The following is a 14701-nucleotide window of genomic DNA, read 5'->3' as shown; positions in this document are numbered from 1 at the left end:
CTTCTGTGTCGCTGAATGTGCTCATATGGTCCCTACAAGACCAGGTCCAGTCTTTCTGGCCAAACTACACTTTTATGATCAACAATATTAAATGTGCAGTGAGGGCCAAGTGTGAATTTCTGTACAATAACCACAGAGTTTCCCTTTATCCTGACTTTTTAATTTCTTTTAAAACTGACTAACTTCAAGCAGGATTGCAAAAAACATTACACCTGTGCCATGATATCTCTCTAAGCTGTGCGTGGCTGATGGCTGTAATATACATCTATTCACGCCTCCAGGAGATGTGGTGGCATGGCTCGAGCCCTGGTTTCATGGATTCACTCCACGTCATGAATTCCATTATTTTTTTGATCCTAAGGAATTCAGATTCCTGCACAATCTCTCCTGAAATGGGGGCACTAATACTTTCTCTACTCTTCTGGTCAGGACTCATCATACCTCCAATGGTCCACCATAAATGAGTGCAACTCCGGTTTAGTGTTGGATTTCTCCCTTCATACATACATTTGTGTTGGGGATGTAACACATATTTTTATTGTTATATTTTTTTTACATGTTCATTCTGTATGATAGTTTATTTGGGGTCGGATCGGCCTGCCTCACCTATGTGAGTCTTTAACTACCTAGTAGTTACAGTTGTAGACTGAAGTTTTTTTTTACTGAAGAAGACTGTTCAGCTTGATCGTTTCAGTCGGTGTTATTATCTGTAGTCACAGTTTTGCCCATTACCCTTTAATCCTTCCTTATGGATCTGGACTTACACAGAGACCCCTAGGCTTGGGCCATAGTGTTACTTGCTGTTCTGTGGAGTGAGATGGGAAGAAGAATAGTCAGGTAGCCAGAACCAGGAGGGAAGAGAAAGTACAAAATCAGACTACGCAAAAATAGTCAGTAAACGGGCCGGGGTCACAACAGGAAACAAATACACAAGCCGGGAGCTGATCACAGAGGACTGAACCAGAGGAGAACAAGGCTGGATCTGGCAGCTTCCGGCAATATGCTTCCAGCTTTAGTAGGGTGCGGTGCTTTCCAATTGCCAGAAGTAGGGAGCAGGTTACTTCAGCTGGACAGCACACACACCCATACCGCCAGACTGGATGGTACTACTGGTTCCATGCAAACTAATCTAAGTGCCTGGACAGAGCCTGTGCCGCCCAGAACTTTTGGTCCCGTCGTCTTCTCAATCACCAGCGCCGCCTGCAGAATAAATAGGACAGCACCTGGTGACAGAAGCAGACGTCGCCGGAGCAGATCCCAGGGGATATGGGACACACCACACCATACAAAATGTCAGAAAATCAGAGCAGTAGAAATTCTCATATATTGACTCCATTTTGAAAATTATGACCCTCAATGAATTAATCTTTAGAAGTTGTCACTACTTTGACTCCACAGTCACTTTCCGAAAATTAGCACACAGTACAAATAGGCCATTTTATTGCCCAACACATAGCGCCCAGATTGTGCTCCAGGAGACACACACTGTAAATTAAGTGGGTTCTTCTCACTGTAGTAATGCCAAATACATGGATGATAAATGTGGTTTGGGCGCACTGCAAGGCTCAGAAGAGAGGGGGAGATCTGACTGTGGGAGAGCAGATATTGCTGGATTGGTTTATGGAAGCCATGTTGCTTTTCAAGAGCCTTTGAGCCACTAATAATGTGAAAATCTCTGTTTTTCCACTGACAGATGATAGACCTGAGTGGGGACTTGTTTTTTGTGAGATGAGTAGAAGTTTTTATTGGTGTTATTTTTGCCTACATAACATTGTTTGGCTTTTTATTCCATATTTGAGAGACTGAATGAACAAATAGTTGAACACCACGCTCCACTGGTTCATCCTATGAGGTTTTCTATTACACTGTGAACTGTCATTGTCTTGGTGAATAATTCAATATTTTTTTTACATGAGTTGCTATTTTACAGTTTAAGTAGAAATGTTAAAAAATATATAATTCAAGGATATTTTATTCAAAAATAATAATTGGTTTTATTTTTGGCAGATGACTGTACCAGGAGATCAGACGGACAGCTGACATCTTCAATTTTTAAATCAGATGATCTTGAGATCCCAGAGGATACAATTGAAGTGAATGCAATTACTCCAGATCTACCATCATCCCTTCACAGGAAAGATCTTTCACCTGATCCTTTGAAACAGGTCCTGTCTTCTGATTCATTACCGACTACTAAGGAAAATCAAAGTCACAAAATAAGCATTAAAAAACAAACTACTCCTAATGAAAAGAAGCCATTTTCACGTTCAGAATGTGGAAATAGTTTTCTTAAGCATCAAAACATTCACACAGCGGAGAAAAGATTTTTTTGTTTCAAGTGTGGGAAATGTTTTAATCAGAAATCAAATCTTGTTAATCACCAGAGAAGTCACACAAAGAAGAAGCCATTTTCTTGTTCAGAATGTGGAAAATGTTTTATAGAGAAATCAAGGTTTATCAGACATCAGAGAACTCACACAGGGGAGAAGCCTTTTTCATGCTCAGAATGTGGGAAATGTTTTAACCAGAAAGCGCATCTTGATAACCACCGGATAACCCACACAGGAGAGAAGCCATTTTCTTGTTCAGAATGTGGAAAATGTTTTACATTGAAATCAAGTTTTATCAGACATCAGAGAACTCACACAGGGGAGAAGCCTTTTTCCTGTTTTGAATGTGAGAAATGTTTTAACCAGAAATCAAATTTGGTCAATCACCAGAGAACTCACACAGGGAAGAAGCCTTTTTCCTGTTCAGAATGTGGGAAATGTTTTAACCAGAAATTAGATTTGGTCTATCACCAGAGAACTCACACAGGGGAGAGGCCTTTTTCCTGTTCAGAATGTGGGAAATGTTTTAACCAGAACTCAGATTTGCTTAAGCACCAGAGAACTCACACAGGGGAAAAGCCTTTTTCCTGTTCAGAATGTGGGAAATGTTTTAACCGTAAAGCAATTCTTGATAGCCACCAGAGAACCCACACAGGGGAGAAGCCTTTTTCCTGTTTTGAATGTGAGAAATGTTTTAACCAGAAATCAAATTTGGTCAATCACCAGAGAACTCACACAGGGGAGAAGCCTTTTTCCTGTTCAGAATGTGGGAAATGTTTTAACCAGAAATTAGATTTGGTCTATCACCAAAGAACTCACACAGGGGAGAAGCCTTTTTCCTGTTCAGAATGTGGGAAATGTTTTAACCGTAAAGCAATTCTTGATAGCCACCAGAGAATGCACACAGGGGAGAAGCCATTTTCCTGTTTAGAATGTGGAAAATGTTTTAACCAGAAATCAGGTTTGGTTAAGCACCAGAGAACTCACACAGGGGAGAAACCTTTTTCCTGTTCAGAATGTGGAAAATGTTTTAACCGTAAAGCAATTCTTGATAGCCACCAGAGAACGCACACAGGGGAGAAGCCTTTTTCCTGTTTAGAATGTGGAAAATGTTTTAACCAGAAATCAAATCTGGTTAAGCACCAGAGAACTCACACAGGGGAGAAGCCTTTTTCCTGTTCAGAATGTGGAAAATGTTTTAATCAGAAATCAGATGTTGTTATACACCAGAGAACCCACACAGGGGAGAAGCCTTTTTCCTGTTCAGAATGTGGGAAATGTTTTAACCGTAAAACAATTCTTGATAGCCACCAGAGAATGCACACAGGGGAGAAGCCATTTTCCTGTTTAGAATGTGGAAAATGTTTTAACCAGAAATCAGGTTTGGTTAAGCACCAGAGAACTCACACAGGGGAGAAACCTTTTTCCTGTTCAGAATGTGGAAAATGTTTTAACCGTAAAGCAATTCTTGATAGCCACCAGAGAACGCACACAGGGGAGAAGCCTTTTTCCTGTTTAGAATGTGGAAAATGTTTTAACCAGAAATCAAATCTGGTTAAGCACCAGAGAACTCACACAGGGGAGAAGCCTTTTTCCTGTTCAGAATGTGGAAAATGTTTTAATCAGAAATCAGATGTTGTTATACACCAGAGAACCCACACAGGGGAGAAGCCTTTTTCCTGTTCAGAATGTGGAAAATGTTTTGTGAAGAAATCCTCACTTCTTAGTCACCAAAGTACTCACACAGACGAGAAGCCATTTTCATGTTCTTAATGTGGGAAATGTTTTACACAGAAATCAACTCTTAATAAACTTCAGAGAAGTCACGCAGGGGAGAAGTCTATTTCAATTCTAACCAAAAATTGTATCTTCTTAAAGGGGTTTTCCACTTCTATTGGTACAACGCCTTCTCATTCCTCATGTTTGGCCTTGTTAAAATAAAAACACTCATACGCACCTCCCGTTGTGGCGCCGTTCCATTGGTGTCACAACTCGCGTTTCTGGGGCTCACATAAGGTTATTACATCACACAATCCTGCTCCCAATCAACGCCGCCTTCGGACATATTGAAAATCAACAGGAAAGACATGGCCTGGACATAGCAATGAGAGCACTCTCTTCAGACCGTGTTCCTGGGGGAATTATAAGCAATTTTCGGCCTTAAACATGACGTCTGATATGGGAAAGAAAAACGAGATCGGAGGTTAATCTGAGGTCCTCCACCTCCGTCAGCATGTCTGGTATGCAGTGTTTCTTATCGAAAGTCTTATCATCCTGCTCCGGAGCCATTACTGCCTCATCTCAGCTTGGAAAAATAATCAGAATTAACCTTCATGATGCCAGACAGCTCAAGCCTGTAAGTCCTGCATCAACTTTTCTCTTAATGTAGGCCTCACAAGAAAACATCTCCACAAATCTCCCTGTATTCTCACCAAAGCCCACATACTGAGCAGTGCTTGCTGCACAGTGAAATATACTCCCCCAGCCACAGGGATTTTAATATGGGGAAAGCCATAATTGATTTGTATTTCATATTGTGTCTATCCCTACTAAACAAGAGATAGAGCAATATATACAAAGGCTGAAGACCACGTACAAAACTGACATACGTCCCCTCACTTCTAGCCTATCACAGCTTACTGACAAGGTACAGAGATAAGAGGATGATGTCGTACAAGTTGTGACCATCAAAATGCTCAGAAACAAACACTGGATCTTCACAGCCAGCAAATAAACAGTCTCTTTAATATCATTGATGACCAAGAAAATCACAATAATATCCTGAAATCATCAATGCACAAGCGATTATGCCAACACTGTGGACACTGTTCAATTATTACCTTGGTGACCCTATTGATAAGGAGCTGGAGATCGACAGGGCGCACCGCACATTAGGCAATCATGGCCCAGATCCTGAGCGTCCAAGGGACATTATTGGTCACATACATTATTTTCAGTGTAAAAGAGGCCGTTGTGAGGAAAGCAGGGAGATGGGTCCTGGTGATTTCAATGGAAAACGCATACAATTGCTCCCAGATCTAGCCTGAATGGCAACTTGCTCAAAGAAGGGCATTGAAACCACTACTTGATACTCTCTAGGAAAATGGTCTGATGTACTCCTGTGGTACCCTTTCCAACTGCAAGTCTGAAAAAAATGGAACATTGTATACTTTGAAAGATCAAAGCGACATGAGACCATTCTGTGATGTCCTGGACATTCCCAGAATTCATATATCTGACTGGCCACCTTCTCCACCATTGCCACAGAGTTTCGGCACCTCACAGAAGGGTTTCAATGGATCAGGAATTTGATGGTGATGCACCCAGATGGGAAAGGAACCTGACAATCATATGAGCTCCTGAAATAAATCTTCTTTTCCCTGATGAGAGAGACAGTTTGCAGATGCGTACTTATTTCTTTCAGAATATAATAAGATATATCTAAATAGAGTTTTAGGTGCCACTCTTCCACTATACCGAATGTCTCAGTTCATATCTTAGAACGGCATTTAATTTGAGTTCACATTATATTACTGTAATATCAGGCCGTATTACTTTGCTCCCTATATATTCTATGGTTCCCCCTAATAGGAACCCTAGGACTAAAGGTTTGACTTACGCCTGTAAAGACAACCCCCAGTTAGGGACTTGCATTGGGATCTGTTTGTTTCGTAATTTCCTGGTGTTTGATATATTCATAATCTATACCTCTTGGCCACTGAGAGGTAGACATTACTATCTACCATCTATACCTCCTCTTTGCTCTTAATCTTTCTTTTCTCCCCTCCTCCTTTTTTTCATATAATATGACACAACTCAAAACTCCTTCATTGAATGTCAGAGGACTTAATGTTCGAGAGAAAGGAGCTCAAGTGTTTTATCATATGAATAAACAACACGTTCATTTTCTCCTTCTTCAGGAGTCCCACTTTAGAGGCGATCATATACTGTACCTCAGATTACTAACAGATATTATTCATCTTGGCTTCACAGTACAAATGCTGTTTTGAAGTCTAAGGTGCGGAGTATAGGCCGACACAGATCACTGCCGCATACTATGGTAGAAACACTGTCTGACACTGAGAGGGTGTATGTGTTTAAGATCTCCATCTATTCCAACATTTTGACTTTGGCAAACTTATATCTCCCTACTTGTGACCAACTGGTCGATGTATGCAGGATACTACATCCAGATGTAAAGGATTATACGTATTATTCTCCTATACTCAATATCCATAGCCGTAGAGACTTTTCATTAAATTGCCATCACTTGCTTACATGGCAACCTACATCTCTGATAGGGACTGCTATATGGTCAGATCATGCTCCTGTATATTGTTATCTGACTATACCTGACTCCACCAAGGCTTCAACTGTGGGAACTTAATGATAATCTGCTGAAAGACTCACTCTGTGTCTCAGACCTTCTTGAGACTATAGACTCCTTCACAAATATGAGCATGATGAAACTGCCTTACCATTTCAATGGGAAGCTCTCAAATGCATCATCAGAGGGATACTAATAAAACATGGATCCAGGCTTAAAAGAGAAAGCAGCTAAAGTCTCCCTTTTGCTTGAGCGGATTGATCTCCTTGACAAACAACATAACTGATCTGCTTCCCTCCAGACATACGCAGACCTGCTTAACGCTAGAAAGCAGCTAAGATAGTTTCATGGATGGGTTACTCGCAAATATTGTGGAATTTCAGGGCACCTACTTATGGGAGGAACCAAGCGGAAGCTTCCATTCTCAGTACTAGATATGGGGCCTCCTGGAGAAAATGACCTAAAATGTCTTAAGCTAAAGTTAATATATAAGGTGTGGGATAGGGGTAAAAATTTTCTGGGGATTGAAAAGTACACAAACTATACTCCTTTATGGCACAACTATAACTTATCAGAGCTACAGAAACTAAATAATGTTAGTGAGTGGGTGGATAGGGGTATATGTTTGGTATCACAACTCTTAAGGAATGGATTATTCAAGAGCTTTGAACAAATAAAGGCAGATTTTAGCCTTTCACATAGGGTGCTTTATCAGTATCTGCAAATACGTCATGCATATAACACACAACTAGAATAAACGCCATACTGATTGATCGACATCACCCGATAGATACCATTGCTACAGCGGTGGATACAAAATGTCTACTATCCCCTATTTATAGGCAGTTACTTGCCCTACATTTGGGTAAATATTCTTTGATAATTAAGACAAAATGGGGGGAGGATGTGGGTCCTTTATCTGAGGAAACTTGGATTTGACACCGAATCTTTCATTGTCAGAGTCACAAAGATTGTCCCAAATTCTTCTCATTCATAGGGTATATAGATCCCCAAGTATTTTATTTAAAATTTTAATACAGATTGATGACACATGCCCTAGATGTGGTCAAAATGACGCCCACCTGATACATATGATGTGGGAATATTGGCGACTACTGTAATGTGGTGATCGCTCTTGTACTATCTGTATTTGGGATACAACTTCAGTTGCAACCTAAAATCTGTATCCTGAGACTCCTGGGAGAGGACGTAGACCAGACTCCCATATGGCAATAGCTAGCTCCAGAATATTATTCCAAGCCAGATAGTTGTTGGCACTACATTGGATAGACAATTCTCCCCCAACGATAACAGAACTAAAATCCAGGATAAATGACACTATGCTTGGAAAGGAAGCTTATATATGAAGAAACGCTGTCAAGAAATCCATACACATATGGGAACAATGGTTAATTACCCCCGGTATGGCTTCAGAAAACCTCAGAAATACTATACTGGACCGTTTGTCCATTTCCTTACAGTAAACCAGGAATTTATATCCTTATACCCAAGGTGTCAGCGAATAATAATTGTCTCAGTCCATATAATTGTCCCTTCTTAGATATATTCTTTTTCTTTTGATGTCCCAATAGGGAAAAAAATAATCAGTCAGGAATATTTCAGACATTTATGTACAAATGTAAAATTACTATTCCAAAACCTTGTACTATAGAGCGATATTGGGATTTGTATCATTGTAAACCGGTTGTCGTATTGTTACTGGTTTTTCTTTCTTTTTATTGCTTTTCTCACAATGTTTCTATAAGAAAAACAAAATGTTGGTAATTCTTTGTTTTGTTCAATAAAAACGGTCTGATTGTAAAAAGAAAGGAGCGAAGGTCATTAATAGATGAAACGTGTATAAAATACCAAGATCGCATGTGAAGATACTCGTATGAATTCACAGATAAATGTGGCCGCTCATTGACAAGGAGGTTACATCCACACATGCAAAGGACATACGTATCCAGAATAAAAGGGGCACCCGGCTATAAATTCATAACCCCACTGACATAGAGGAAGCATTTCATTGCTGTTATAGCTCGCTATATAATATTTATGCACAATACCACGACGTGTCGCCTAATAGTCTTGAAACAAAAGTTGACAAATATATTCTGGACACTGCCCTACTTTCCTTACAGACCCCCGAGCTGGAGGTACTAGACAAAGCTTTCATTGAGCAACAGATATGAGAGGCCATTAAATCATTCCCTACTGGGAAGAGCCCTGGGCCAGATAGATTCAATAATAGATTTTATTATAAGATGTCTGCACCTCTGTTATTACCATTTTTAGCAAAAGTGTTCAATAATATCTCAGAAGACCCCTTTGCCCCCCAATCACTTGAGGCTGATATAACGGTTCTATCAAAACCTGGAAGAGAACCAAATACCTGCCCTAATATTTATCCAATATCATTAATTAATGTACTCATAAAAATACTCTAAAATAATTGCAACACGGCTCTCCCACTATCTACCCTCAATTGCTAGCAACGATCAGGTTGGCTTCGTTAAGGCTAGAGAAGCTCATGATAATACAAATAAAACATTGTTAATTTCCCATGCAAAAAGCCAGGGGATCCCAATGTGCCATGTTTCTGTTGACGCCATAAAAGCATTCGACACAGTGCATTGGAACATTTAGTGGTAGCATTACATACAAATCCAGATATTAGTGGAGTTACTATAGGCTCACATCACTATAAACTAGCTCCATATTCAGATGACCTGTTGCTCTATGTTTCAAACCCAATGATTTCATTTTCCTCTATGATAAAGGATGGCTGGCTGTAGAGGACATCATTTTATATCAGGGACTGTGGGGGACATTATACTGGGAGCTGTGGGGGACATTATACTGGGAGCTGTGGGGGACATTATACTGGGAGCTGTGGGTGACATTATACTGGGAGCTGTGGGGGACATTATACCTGCGCTGTGGGATACAGTTTGGAGAGAGCAGTATGAGGGCATAGTGTGAAAAGAGACACAGAATGGATATTGAGAGAGGGCAGTGTGAAAATGGCACAATATGGAGAGAGGTTAGCATGGTGGGGGGCAGTGTGGAGATATAGAGAGTGTTAGGGAAAACTAGAGAGGAGACAGCCATGATATAGGCCATGGTTGATAAGGGCGGATGGTGTAGCGGTTATAGCTGATAATGGCAGACAATGTGGTGGGTATAGCTCATTAAGGCGGACAGTGTTGGGGCCTTATAGTATAGGAGGATTATTTAGGTCATAGGGAAAACTAGAGAGGAGACAGCCATGGTGTAGGCCATAGTTCATAAGGGCGGATGGTGTGGCGGTTATGGCCGATAATGGCAGACAATCGGATCAGACTCCTAATTCCATGTTTGACAACTTAAAGAAACTTAAAAAAATCATGAGTTATGAAATGAAAACATGGTGGGACAAAACAACATTACGGAAGTATATTGATAAAGATATGGTCCCTAGAGGACTACGGATCAAAAAACTTCCGACAACCATTTATTCTCAGCAATTTGTGGAGCAATGGAACCATTTACTTACTACATGTTCTCTAAATCTCATGTGTCTTATTGTTAAGATTGAGGAGCAAAAATGAATTGCTGTTCAATCATAAATGAATGATATTAAACTAACATTGGAGCCATATAAATCTAACACAGAACATGGAGCATTTATAAGTAAAACGCAACAAACGATCACCAAATTGGAAGACAGCATTATGTCTATGAAGAAAAATAAATTCCAACGTGATAATAATGACTATACACTTAACCAGGTGTATGAATGGGGTAGATGGAGTGGAACAGTACACACCAACAAATCAATATTAATACCCCATTCATACCACAAATCTGCCTCCAAATCCCATGTTCCAGCTCCTCTGAATTTGATTCCTCTGACAATACTTTCCAGGACTCTGACTCCAACGATTCCTATCATAACCCTTCTTAGGCCGCAGTCACACTCGCATCTTATTTTAATGCAGGAGAGTCGGATGAGCGTCACGCTATTTTTCTTTCAGTTGCTCTGAGAGTGTAGTGTGATTGTGCCGTCTTTTTCACATATGAGCGTATGTGATGCGAATGGCATCCGTCTGCCTTGTAATTTTCATCATGTATTTTCGCTAAGATGCCTAAGAAATCCTTGTGTAGAACCCTATAAAAAGCCTCGTTTCCATGTCCCACACTGTGAGCACATATATCATGTTGGGAAATTCCCCCATAATACCGCTGTAGCCTGGTTTTGAAGTATTTTTTGGCAACAACATCCCCCCGCTATTCCCCGGCCTCTCCCCTCTGTCAATACCTTCACTGGCTCCCCATTGCCCAGAGACTTCAGTTCAAAACCCTAACCATGACATACAAAGCCATCCACAACCTGTCTCCTCCATATATCTGTGACCTAGTCTCCCGGTACTTACCTGCACGCAACCTCCGATCCTCATAAGATCTCCTTCTCTACTCCTCTCTTATCTCCTCTTCCCACAATCGCATGCAAGATTTCTCCCGTGCATCCCCCCTACTCTGGAACTCACTACCCCAACACATCAGACTCTCGCCTACCATGGAAGCCTTCAAAAGAAACCTGAAGACCTACCTCTTCCGACAAGCCTACAACCTGCAGTAACCACCGCTCCACCACGTTACTGCATGACCTCCTCTACCCTCACCTACTGTATCCTCACCCATCCCTTGTAGACTGTGAGCCCTCGCGGGCAGGGTCCTCGCTCCTCCTGTACCAGTGAGCGTATCTACATTCGACCATCTTTTGGAGGTGTTGAGGTCAGGAATATCATACCAGAATACCTCCATGCGGTGAAGTATTTATTCTTATGACACTAAGGTATTTTTGCTGTAATTTTTTTAAAATAAGAATTTGATCTCCAGGCCTATTACATGTTCACTGCCAATTTTTTAAGGTTTAAAAACGAATTTGTCTGTTGGTTTCACTATTAATTAACATTATTACAGGTCTGAATATCTATGTGTCAACCAAGGTGTGGGAAAGACTACACTGTGTGCAGAATTATTAGGCAAGTTGTATTTTAGAGGATTATTTTTATTATTGATCAACAACTATGTTCTCAATCAACCCAAAAGACTTATAAATATCTGAGCTTAATATTTTTGGAAGTTGGAGTGTTTTTTTTTTTAGATTTGGCTATCTTAGGAGGATATCTGTTTGTGCAGGTAACTATTACTGTGCAGAATTATTAGGCAACTTAATAAAAACCAAATATAATCCCATCTCACTTGTTTATTTTCACCAGGTAAACCAATATCAGTGCACAAAATTTAGAAATAAACATTTCTGACATGCAAAAACAAAAACCAAAAAAATTAGTGATGAATATAGCCACCTTTCTTTATGATGACACTCAGCAGCCTCCATCCATAGATTCTGCCAGTTGCTTGATCTGTTTTCGATCAACATTGCGTGCAGCAGCCACCACAGCCTCCCAGACACTGTTCCGAGAGGTGTACTGTTTTCCCTCCCTGTAGATCTCACATTTTATGATGGACCACAGGTTAAGCACACCTTATATAGGGTGTTGATGTCATTAGTCAACAACACCCCTCCTCATTACAGAGATGCACATCACCAGATTTACTTAATTGGTAGTTGGCTCTCAAGCCTATGCAGCTTGGAGTAGGACAACATGTATAAAAAGTATCATGTGATCAAAATACACATTTGCCTAATAATTCTGCACACAGTGTAGTGTAACATGAAGGGATTGGGAAAGGGAGCCCTGACACTAGGGAAAGGGGGAGTGGAGACCTCCTTCTTCACCAATTGCCGCACGCGAACCTAAACCCTGTATTTCCCTAGCTCTTGACCCTGTATAGGGAAGGGGGGAGGTGAGCACTAGTCAATCCCCACTAGAGACTAAAGACAACAAGGTAGACAAACACGGGGGAAAGTAGCTTAGCGTTAGTCGACTTCAGAGAGATAACTCCAAGTGTCCTCCTAGCACCACAGAACACGATAGCAGTCTGAGAGCTCCAAGCATTCACAGGGAGTCATGTGAATATCACAGGCAACTTCCTGCTGAAAGTGAAACTATTTAAACACCCAGACCAGATTGTCAATGAGAAGGAAGGAGGTAGCCGCTGGGTCCTAGAGTGAAACAGCTAAGAAGGTGTCTGTAATGCTAAACGAAGGGATCTCCTGCAACCACCTGCAGGACGACTGTCTGTCACATCTGATACACCCATGACTCTATGTGGCCTTGCTTTTCAATAGTGGATGGAAAAGTCTGTGTGTGTGTTACCAAGTGTAGCGACTATAGCTTAATTGTATGCTTGTGTTATTTTGTAAAAATATAATGTTTGCCTTACTATGGTCAATGTTTAAGAATGTCTAATATAGTATTAATAAGAGTTTTTTTTTAATCTATTTATTAATTCTGGATATATTTTAACCCCTTAATAACATCTGACGTACTAATACGCATCTGTGCCCTGGGACTTAAGAGCCAGACCCGTATTAGTACGTCATATCTTTAATGCGGCACCGCGACTTAAGTCGCGGTGACAGCATTAAAGTTACGGTGCCATCCTACCTCCTGGTAGATGGCGTCATCATCCCGGGGGCTGTCGCCGCCCCCCCGCACCAGCGATCGCTGTGATTGGCTGTTCAAATCTGAACAGCCAATCACAGCATTTCTCACTGTTTCCGGCAATGTGATTGCCGGAAACAGTGATCTGCAGCCTAGGATCGGTGCTCCTATGAGCACCGATCCTAGACTGTTGCTAGGACACCCCAGCCCTGGCCCCGGACTGCTATGATCGGTGCGATCGCCGATCACATCGATCGCACCAATTGTAGCGCGACCGCGCGGTGACAGGGCGGTCATGGGGCGGTGACCGGCTTGTGACCTGCCTGTCACCGCCCCATGACCCCCTGTAATGTGACTCAAGCCCCCAGACTGCTGTGATTGGAGCGATCAATGATGACATCGATCGCTCCAATCAGAGTACCTGAATACAGGTGACCAGGCGGTCACAGGGAGGTGTCACCCCTCTGTGACCCCCTGTGGTGCGTGCTCTGCTCCAGCCATGTCTGATTGGTGCAATCAGTGTCACCAATCAGATGGCTGGGGCACAACATGCACCACAGGGGGTCACAGAGGGGTGACACCTCCCTGTGACCGCCTGGTCACCTGTATTCAGGTACTCTGATTGGAGCGATCGATGTCATCAATGATTGCTCCAATCAGATTACCTCCACCTGTCACCACCCCATCATCACCCTGTGACCGCCCTGCAGACCCTCACATTTGGTGAGGATTTCTACAGAGCGATCACATCTGATGTGTCTGTGCTGGGCCTTGTAGTGCCACAGAATATTCTCACTGTTCCAGTCGCTGCTGCTGCCGCTGCTCCTGGATCTTCTGTTCCAGCGTCCTGGATCTTCTGCTCCAGCTCCTGGATCTTCTGCTCCTGACCTGCTGTGGTTCCTGCTCCAGAGCCTGCTGCTGATCCTGCAGAGAACACTTTGGTAAGTCTGTTCTCCCCTCATCCACCCCAATCCCCCCTCCCCCCTCTTTTTACCCCCCCTTACCTTTTTTTTCTGCGTCCTGCAGCGGTCTCCAGCTCTGGTCCGAGTCTCCAGCTCCACTCCCGGTCACCAGCGCCGGGCTCCTGGTCACCAGCGCCAGGCTCCTGGTCACCAGCGCCAGGCTCCTGGTCTCCTGCACCGGGCTCCTGGTCTCCTGCACCGGGCTCCTGGTCTCCTGCACCGGGCTCCTGGTCTCCTGCTCCGGGCTCCTGGTCTCCTGCTCCGGGCTCCTGGTCTCCTGCACCGGGCTCCTGGTCTCCTGCACCGGGCTCCTGGTCTCCTGCACCGGGCTCCTGGTCTCCTGCTCCGGGCTCCTGGTCTCCTGCACCGGGCTCCTGGTCTCCTGCTCCGGGCTCCTGGTCTCCTGCTCCGGGCTCCTGGTCTCCTGCTCCGGGCTCCTGGTCTCCTGCTCCGGGTTCCTGGTCTCCTGCTCTGGGTCTTCTGTTCCAGTCCTGCTGACCCTTTGGTAAGTCCATCTCTGAT

The 14701-nt window shown here is 42.7% G+C and overlaps 1 pseudogene; it reads left to right on the top strand.

Annotated features, from left to right (window-relative positions):
- The window catches only part of LOC141214188 (uncharacterized), a 63192-nt pseudogene extending 54527 nt beyond the window's left edge, over positions 1–8665 (top strand).
- The last annotated feature ends 6036 nt before the right edge of the window (positions 8666–14701 follow it).

The sequence above is a fragment of the Phyllobates terribilis genome, unplaced genomic scaffold, assembly GCF_046119375.1.
Source record: "Phyllobates terribilis strain yellow unplaced genomic scaffold, ASM4611937v1 Scaffold_217__1_contigs__length_3308461, whole genome shotgun sequence".
NCBI classification, from domain to species: domain Eukaryota; kingdom Metazoa; phylum Chordata; class Amphibia; order Anura; family Dendrobatidae; genus Phyllobates; species Phyllobates terribilis.
This window is presented reverse-complemented; position numbering and strand designations above follow the sequence as displayed.